Source organism: Taudactylus pleione, unplaced genomic scaffold (assembly GCF_031769625.1).
Source record: "Taudactylus pleione unplaced genomic scaffold, aTauple2 ptg000007l, whole genome shotgun sequence".
NCBI classification, from domain to species: Eukaryota; Metazoa; Chordata; class Amphibia; order Anura; family Myobatrachidae; genus Taudactylus; species Taudactylus pleione.
Window position 1 is genome coordinate 226,484 of NW_028284410.1, and position 9,510 is coordinate 235,993.

Below are 9,510 nucleotides of genomic sequence, written 5' to 3' on the forward strand. Positions count from 1 at the left end.
ACCCGCGGGACACTGCGACCCGCGGGTGAAGACAGTTCCCGCAGGCTGTTAGGGCAGGGCGCTTTTTGCCTTCCAGAAAGAGGGCAGGGTGCCGCGCCCCGCTAAAATAGCCTAGCGGGAACGCTAGATAACCACTTGGCCCATCTAGTCTGCCCTTTTTTACCTTTTGGTAACCTCAACCCTATGTGATCATTATTCTTTGTAAGGATATTCTTATGCCTATCCCAAGCATGTTTACACTGTTCTACTGTCTTAGCCTCTACCACCTCTGATGGGAAACTATTCCACTTATCTACTACCCTTTCTGTGAAGTAATTTTTCCTCAAATATCCTTTGAATCTACCTCCCTTTCGTTTCAGTGCATGTCCTCGTATTTTAGTATTTCTCTCTCTTTAGTACATACTCTCGGCTACAGAGCATGCTCACTGCTAAAATATATAGGGGGGAGATTCATTTGTTTTTTTTAAAGGCTCGGAAATTAATGGCCGCCCAATGGTGCAATTAAATTGTTTTTTGGGCACCCACTAAATATTGCACTGGTCGCACCTTATTAGACCACGTTTAGCTACTTAAAACGGCTAAATGCATCCAAAGTCCTGGTTAGGGTGCCCAAACAGCAGTTTGAGCACCCAAAACCAGGACTTACCGCACATTTCTGCACATCTCCTCACGAGGGGGCGGGCAGAAATGCCGGAACAACTGAATTGCTCCGTCAGTCACCCGGCACTGAATCCATCTGCAAAATAGATTTACATACAACTCTGTATTAGTCCCTGGGGGGCTGTGTTAAGCACTGAAAAGGTCTACAAAAAATTACTTTCACAGGGCAATTCAAATGTTACTGTCTGCATTTCTGCTCGACCCCTCAAGAGTAGGCAAGCAGAAATGTTCGAAAGTCCATGGTTTGGGCACCCTAACAAAAACTCTATACGCGACTAAACCCTGTCTAATTGGGTGCAACAAGCACAATAATTAATGGGCACCCAAAAACAACTGAATTGCCACATTGAGCTCTCATTGATTACAGTGGCGATTTTTAGCCATTGCGCATAAGCCGCTCTGCGATTAACCACGCACAGAGTAGTGTGAGCGTTTGGGGGGGGGGGGGGGGTAAGTGGTAGTAAAAAACGCAGATGTGCCTGTCTGTTTGGACGAGGTTTCATGGGCTTACATAAATTAGCCACTACGATTGCATACGCAGCATGAGAGCTCTTTGCGTGCGATGAGACTTGCAATATCTGCGGCTGGGCAGACTGGTGTAAATGCCTTTACGACTAAAGCCAACTATGAAATGACACAATGTAACAATATATTGTGTGCAGTGTACACACTGTACGATCTAGTTTACGACAGCGCGATATATATCATTACATGCTGCATGTAGCAGCAGGACATCATTAGTTGCTTTATTCCATCTGCTGTGCAGCACAGCAGATGTGATGGTGTGATGAACGGCCGCCGTGCATGAGCAATCGGGCATACACACTATACGATCCACACAATATATATCACTTCGTTCTCTGTCGGAACGATATATTATCTTATAACGTGCACCCAGCTTAATGTTTTGGGGTTGATTAAATTGTTTTTGGCCGTGGCTGTTGGTGCCTGGCGCCCGACAGAGCAATTGAATTGTTGCTCTGTCAGGGCACATCTAGCCGTGGTAGCACACATTTCTGTTCGCAACCCCCCGGGCAGGTGAGCAGAATTGTGCAATAAGTTGAAAGCAGGACTTTAGACAGGTTTAGTCGTTTTACGCAGCAAAACCCTGTCTATTTGGGCACGACATGCATGGGTGCCCAAGAACAATTGAATATCGCACCTCGATCTCCCATCACTTTGGACGGGAGATAGGGTGCAATGAAAAAATTGAATCACCCCCTTTATGTCCACAGAAACAAACGTGCCTATTAATTGATTCTAAGGGGGCGATTCTATTGTCTTATTGTGTCCGATTCCCCGCCTAAGTGACGGATGATATTCAATTGTGCCCAAATTGATCGGGTTTACCTGCTGAAAACGGCTAAACCCATCTAAAATCCTGTTTAACACACTCAAAACCAGGACTTTTTGCACATTTCTGCGCTTCACCTCAGGAGGGTGCAAGTAGAAATATGTCCACCCACGGCATTCGTGCCCAAAGGAACAATTAAATTGCTCCGTTGGGTGCCTGTTACTCACAACCGCGGGTGAAAATAACTGAAACACCCCATAAGCATGGAAAGCAAGCCCATCAAAAGCATTCTGATAACTATAACAGACCAATATCTTCTAAGAACATGACAGTGGAATCAACTAGTCAAACAAAATACTGTATTGTAGCTTAGTTGGCTTTCTTGCCTTTGTGACAACTGCCCATTCATTACCCATATGCAGAATGTAACTAAAATATAACTAAACCAGGGAAAAAAACAAAAACTGCAGACAAGGGAATCAGATCGTTTCCATTGAAAGCAATTCATTGTGTAAACAGTCTACAACAGTGGTTGCCAACCTGTAGCTCGGGTTCTTCATTCTGGTACCTCACCTAGCTGCAGTACTGCCGAGTCAACTAGGAGGAAGTGACCTCTGATGTGTGCTCACCGTGGAGTCGACGCCATGAGTGGAGCCACAGGGAAGCATGTCAGGTAATTGCTGCAGTCTCTACAGAAATCACCTGACCTGCTACCCAGTGATTCCACCCACAGTGTCTACGCTAAGGCAGAGTGAGCGACTTCCGTCCAGCCCTGCCGGAAAATCACACAGCAGCCCTGCCTATATCTTTTGCTCCTCTACTGTACGTACCTCATTGGAGCCAACAATTAAACAGTGATATGTGCCTGTGCTTAAATTTTATTTATAAACGACAACAATATCACAATAATTGAATTCATTGTTAGTTTTTACGAAACATTTTTTTAATTTCATTAAATGACCTTCAATTGTTCGGTTATTAGCCAGATTTTTTTATTTTTTTTATTTTACAATTTTAGTAGCTCTTCAGGAGGTTTCTTTTTTCTAAAGTAGCTCACACCTCAATTAAAGTTGACGACCACTGGTCTACAAAGTATATGGCCCTGTACGCAACGTGACCAAAAAGGTATGCCCCTTGCAGTTAACTCAATTAAAATTGAATGCCACATTCATAGCTATATCTTGGTAGAAAATGGGGCACCATTATAAGAAACTCAACTTTGCCCATGTGCTATGGTATTTTGCAGATGAGAGTTTTATTTTACGGCATACGGATGTGTCCTTATACATCTTTGCTGCAGACATGCTAAACAGCCCCTCTCGGCGCGCCAGGTCTCACGAGACTGTGCTAGCGGAGGGCATTTTTTCTTATTGAAAATGTGTGTAATTCGCAATGAGATGCAACTGGGACACACCAGCAGACTGTGCTGATTAATTTGATATGTGACACTTGTATATCTGTGTGCGACTGAGTTTCTGAATCTGTATACGAAGTGCTACAATGTAGCGGCTGCAGCTTATTTCATTCCAAGTTCTGTTGTGGTTCATATAAAGACTCAAGTGTACACAGATATACAAGTGTTGCATATAAAATTAATCAGTACAGGCTGCTGGTGGGTTCTAGTCGCATCGCATTACAACTTCGGCGCATTTTCGACGCTCAATGCTAGCAGAGTAGCACGGGACCTGGTGGCTTGCTCACGCCAGGCAAGTTGCGCTGCGCAGCGTATTGACACTAGATGTATGAGGACACAGCTGTGTGGCAGAGGTTTCCAAACTCCGCCATTACAGTTCGTGTTATATGGATATCCATGGTTTAGCACAGGTGACTTAATCAGTAACTCGGTCAATTTGATTTAACCATCTGGACTCAAGCATGAATATCCTTAAAACCTGGACTGTAATAGCGGAGTTTGGAAACCTCTGGCAAATGGAGATTACATTTAACACTTTACCAAATGTGGTTACACGCTTTAATAAAAAAATAATAAATGCAGGGCTTGACAAATTTTCTAAAATCTAGGAGCCAGACCACAGCCGCCCCCCCCCCCCCCCCCCCCCAGGAGTAAGGAGCACAGCTCTGTGCGTTATACACACTATACTAGTCCACAAAATGGTCACAGTTGAAATGATACAGTAAAATGGAGGCCCCCTCACTGCTCTGCACTGCTCCACCCTCCAGTAATAACGGACCACATTTCATACAAAACAATGGTGCCAGAAAGTACAACAAAACCCCCCTCCCCTCATGGTCACACCACTATCCCTCTGAAGCCGCTCCGCAATCCCTGGCCATGCATAGACCCCAATGCCGGAAAGCTCTATGCAGCCGGAGATAGGAGACCGTAGACAGCTGGGACGTACAGTAGGATCAGCGTAGACTGGGACAGACAGCAGGGATCAGGGAAGGCCAGGATGGAGAGTCGTCGTCAGTGCAGGCCGGGACGGACACAGCAGTCACCGCAGGCGACACTCAGCACATGCACTCTTGTGCATGATATTAACACCGCAAGACTATAGGCATGAAACTCTGCCAGAGCTGATGAGGATCTGCTTCCTCCCTCACTGCAAAATCTGGTAGCCATGGCGACCTGGCCCCTGGGATTTGTCGAGCCCTGAATAAATGCCTCATCATCTCAAGGATATTTCTCCAAAACTTCACCAGGTGTTATGAGATAATATTAATGTACTTATTGCTGGTGGAAAAAGAATTAAGAACCAAAAGAGTAATTTAAAGAAAGTCAACAACAGGACGTGCCCCAATAAAACATTTATGAAATTGCTGAATTTTTTAAGGCCCGGTAGTTATCTGGCTCCTCAGATTTGCCCATGCCTATAACTGGTTAAATAAATTCAAGAATATATGACAGTTTACAAAAGAGATTTTTAGATTCAACAAGAAAAACTAAAATCAGTTTAGAACAGCGGTTTACAAGCTTTTTTGAATCAAGGCACCCAAAAGTATCAGCATTTTTTCCATTGCACCCCTGGGCCAAAAGTTTCTTATTGAGAAATTCAGCAAAAATTAAATGAGGTATATTGTGCTTATGTCACCCTCAGATTCAATTATGTGGTTGTTGACAGGGCTGCGCCTCTTTTAGTCCACATATTTTTTGATTGACAGTCATTAGCACTGGTTTAGCTTATCGCACTGACTAAAAATCACTTTATTTGGTACTGGACCACCAACCTGAGGCACCCAGTTTGGGAACCACTGGTTTAGACAAAGAACAGACGACAACAATGTTATTTTATCATTCATCTGTTGCAATGATCATCCATCACCCAGGTACCATTCTGGAGTGCATGGCGGTTCAAAAATTGGCCCCGTTCCCCCCCCCCCACCCCACAGATAGAATGACAAACTGGGTTGGAGTTTTGACTTTTATAGCAGTGCTGTCTAATTCTCTACCATGGGGAAGTGCCATTGGGAAGCTAGGGCAGTAATTCCCAACCTCGGTCCTCAAGGCACACTAACAGTCCTGGTTTTAGTGATATCCATGCTTCAGCACAGGTGGTTAAATCTAAATTACTGAGGCACTAATTATGTCACCTGTGCTCAAGTATGGCTATCCTTAAACACTGGACTGTTAGTGTGCCTTGAGGACCGTGGCTGGGAACCCCTGAGCTAGGGGATGAGAATCTTGACAATCTTGTGTTGGGACTATTACAGCCACTAGGAAGCCACAGCAACACATCAAGAGGGACACAAGTATATGTTATCCTATTTTATCTGCCCTAACTCCACCCAAAAGTACATTTTTAGTTTTCAGTTGAGTTATCCTCTAATGAAAGTGTGCAATGCATATAATTACAAACTCTGGAGTATAGGTTACATACCTGTTAAAGACTTGAATGTGCATTACTGTCTTATACATACTATGCAAAATCAGAGTCTAAAGCTATACTATTATACGTGTCTACCTATCATTTTTTGTGTGTGACATATAACCAGATATAGGAGAAAACAACTACTTAGCAATGTACATGGTTTCTAACTGGGTAGTCCAATACAGTGCATAAACCAGAGACTCTGTTTGGACTTTTACACAAATATTGTAGCTTCCAGTGAGCAAAATGTGAATATTGTATCAGTAAACAGGGATGCACTGAGAATGAAACAAAACATTATCTGCAATGTGTCCAAATAGCAAATCAGAATTGCTCTTCGTGTAGCAGGGTCTCGCACAGATGTAATATAGACGTTACATATATGCTCCGTATACTGCAGGAGAGACACAACGACCCCATTCTATACAAGTGTCTATGAAAGGAGTGCAGAGCGAATGATGTGACTGCATGTGCATGCACCACGGCCAGACAATGTAGGATCACACACACATGTTCATGGGTCCGGGCAGCAGCTCTCCCGCACCGTACCCAGAGGGCAGCAGCACGGCACCGGCACACGTCCATGCAGAAGCATAATAATGGGCTGCAGCACGGTGCCGGACATGCAGGGTGAGAGAGAGCGCGGTGTACGGATGACTCGGGGTCTCTAGCACCGCCATTTTCTGCACTAATTGTCACCGGCAAAGCCACTCCCCACATTCCGGTTCCCTTACCCCCCGGCCAACCCGGGTTCTGTGTCCCGCCGCTCCGCCATGTCGGCCCCGGACCCGTCCAACTGCAACACTCCGCAGGGGGGGTGAGAGGTGGGCGGGCCAAGGCTGAGCCACGGCAGGGAAAGGGGGGACATGAGAGTAAAGGGTGTACCATTAACAAGTTTAGAAACAGGAACGAGGTCGACGCGGCGCTGCGGTCTCTCTCCGGCCCTTACACCGGAAGCATGGGAATCCCATCTGCGATACCAAACTGAAGAAAGTAAGCAATCATTATGATTACATATCGGGCCGGATCTCCCCCACTCCATTGTGTTGTTTGGTTCAACCCCTAGAGCGGGAGAAACACGCAGGCGCAGCAGGGCGGGCACTGGGGCAGGACGCATGCGTGGGGAGGAGGGCTATGCGCGTGCGCTCTGGCCGCTGTAAGGCTCGCAGCACTATGTTCTTAAAGAGACAGCAACACATTATTAATGCTTCCATTTTGTTTGGTCCTCTAAAACTACTGTTCACTCGTAATTGAAAAGAACATTTCCTGAATAGCAACCCTGATAGAAAACCATTAATTAATAAAAGCATTAAGGGCTCCAACTAGTGAATATAAAATGTATAGCTAATGTATACAATGCACAATGATACAAATTAAAAAAGTTACACATATAACAAAGAAATTCTAAATTTCCATGTGCTAACTGTAAAGTGGCAATACTGTAAATATTTGTATTGCCCTGTTTATTCCAGATTAAACACATACTTAAACCTGCTAAAGTCAAAACATATATATGTATTAATAAATAAGAAAAAAAGATCACTTCCAATAGATAATTTTTAACATTATATAATGTGTTGCTTATTATATGTACAGTAGTCAGTGTAGTTCAATGACACCCAATAAAGGTCACTTGGTAAACATTTACATATTTTTTGGAAGAACAGGACATACATACAGCCATGGCCAAAAGTTTTGAGAATGACATAAGTATAGGTTTTCACAAAGTTTGCCGCTTCAGTGTTTTTAGACCTTTTTGTCAGATGTTACTATGGTATACTGAAGTAAAATTACAAGCATTTCATAAGTGTCAAAGGTTTTTTATTGACAAGTACAGGACGAAGACTTTTGGAGGATGGCCTGGTGTCAAGAAGGGCAGCAAAGAAGCCACTTCTCTCCAGGAAAAACATCAGGTGCAGACTGATATTCTGCAAAAGGTACAGGGATTGGATTGCTGACGAGTGGGGTAAAGTAATTTTCTCTGATGAATCCCATTTCAGATTGTTTGGGGCATCTGGAAAAACGCTTGTCCGGAGAAGGAAAGGTGAGTGCTACCATCAGTCCTGTGTCACGCCAACAGTAAAGCATCCTGAGACCATACATGTGTGGGGTTGCTTCTCAGGCAAGGGAGTGGGATCACTCACAATTTTGCCTAAGAACACAGCCATGAATAAAGAATGGTACCAAAACATCCTCCAAGAGCAACTTCTCCCAACCATCCAAGAACAGAATGGTGACGAACAATGCCTTTTCCAGCATGATGGAGCACCTTGCCATAATGCAAAAGTTATAACGAAGCGGCTCGTGGAACAAAACATCAACATTTTTAGTCCATGGCCAGGAAACTCCCCAGACCTTAATCCCATTGAGAACTTGTAGTCTATCCTCAAGAGGCAGGTGGACAAACAAAAACCCACAAATTCTGACAAACTCCAAGCATTGATTAGGCAAGAATGGGTGGCCCAGAAGTTGATTGACAGCATGCCAGGGCGAACTGCAGAGGTTTTGAAAACAAAGGGCCAACACTGCAAATATTGACTCTTTGCATGAACTTAATGTAATTGTCAATAAAAGCCTTTAACACTTATGAAATGCTTGTAATTTTACTTCAGTATACCATAGTAACATCTGCAGAAAGGTCTAAAAACACTGCAGAAGCAAACTTTGTGAAAACCAGTACTTGTGTCATTCTCAAAACCTTTGGCATTGGCTGTACATACATACCTGACCAGGAACTAATGCAAACAACCTGGTGAAATAAAACAGACATTTCATGTGCACAGGGAGGAATTTCTGATCTGGAGATCACAACAGAAAACAGCAAAACAATTAGCAAAATTTGGGTAGTTATGACATCAAGGTAAATAAAGCATCCAATGTGGTGATGGGTTTATAGTGTCCGGTATAGAAAAGCTGTTATAATGGACCTTTATTCTGAGCTGGGAAAAAGCAAGAACAAGTGACAATGAGGAAGATGTATGAAGCTCAGAAGAGGTATCAGCGCACGTTATGTGCGCTGATACCGCTTCTCCCCAATGTATGATCGGGGGGTTGTGCGGTAAATGATGGGCGCTATGTGCCCGTCATTATCGGCGCTGCTATCTACAAGATAGCAACGCCGATAGCCTGGGCCATATATGAACGGTCAGATCGCCTGACCGTTCCGCCCGCTGTAGCTGTCACTATCGACAGCTACAGCCTGGTGATGCCCTACCCCCGCAGCAGGGACACCGCTGTTCCTGCTGTGGTGACTGCTGGATCCAGGGCTGCACGCGTGATCTTGCGATACTTGCGAGATCCCGCACATGCTCAGTGGAGCAGGCCGGGACTGGTGTACAGATGGTGGAGTTGACATGGATGCGGACAGGCGGTCTGAAGAGAAGCCACAGCGAGGGCTTATGGAAGACCGAGGGGCAGAGCCATCACTCGGAATTGCAGCCATGGCATGGGTATGTGTGCTTTTTCCCTGCCCTCTCTATTGAAACAAACTGGATTACACGGTCCTGAGACGGCGATTCAGAGTTAGGTTTTATGAATCACGGTCACCATTCTATGGTATGGTGATGGGATGACTGAAGTAGGGGCAGCGTGGGAGAAACATGATGTTTCTCAATGTGATAACATCTTTGTGAGAGGCAGAGAAATGCCCTGTTTACCGCAAAACAGGGCATTTCTCCGCTTCATGAACAGACCCCTGTGTCCTCTATACAATACAGTGTGGACTAG

At 44.6% G+C, this 9,510-nt stretch overlaps 1 protein-coding gene across 2 annotated transcripts in view; it reads right to left on the reverse strand.

Annotated features, from left to right (window-relative positions):
- The window catches only part of ZMYM4 (zinc finger MYM-type containing 4), a 196,205-nt gene extending 189,853 nt beyond the window's left edge, over positions 1-6,352 (reverse strand). For both annotated transcript variants that reach the window (XM_088460608.1, XM_088460607.1), the window contains exon 1: positions 6,334-6,352. The gene's annotated coding sequence lies outside the window, so the exon portion shown is untranslated. The remainder of the gene's footprint in view (positions 1-6,333) is intronic.
- Positions 6,353-9,510: the final 3,158 nt, after the last annotated feature.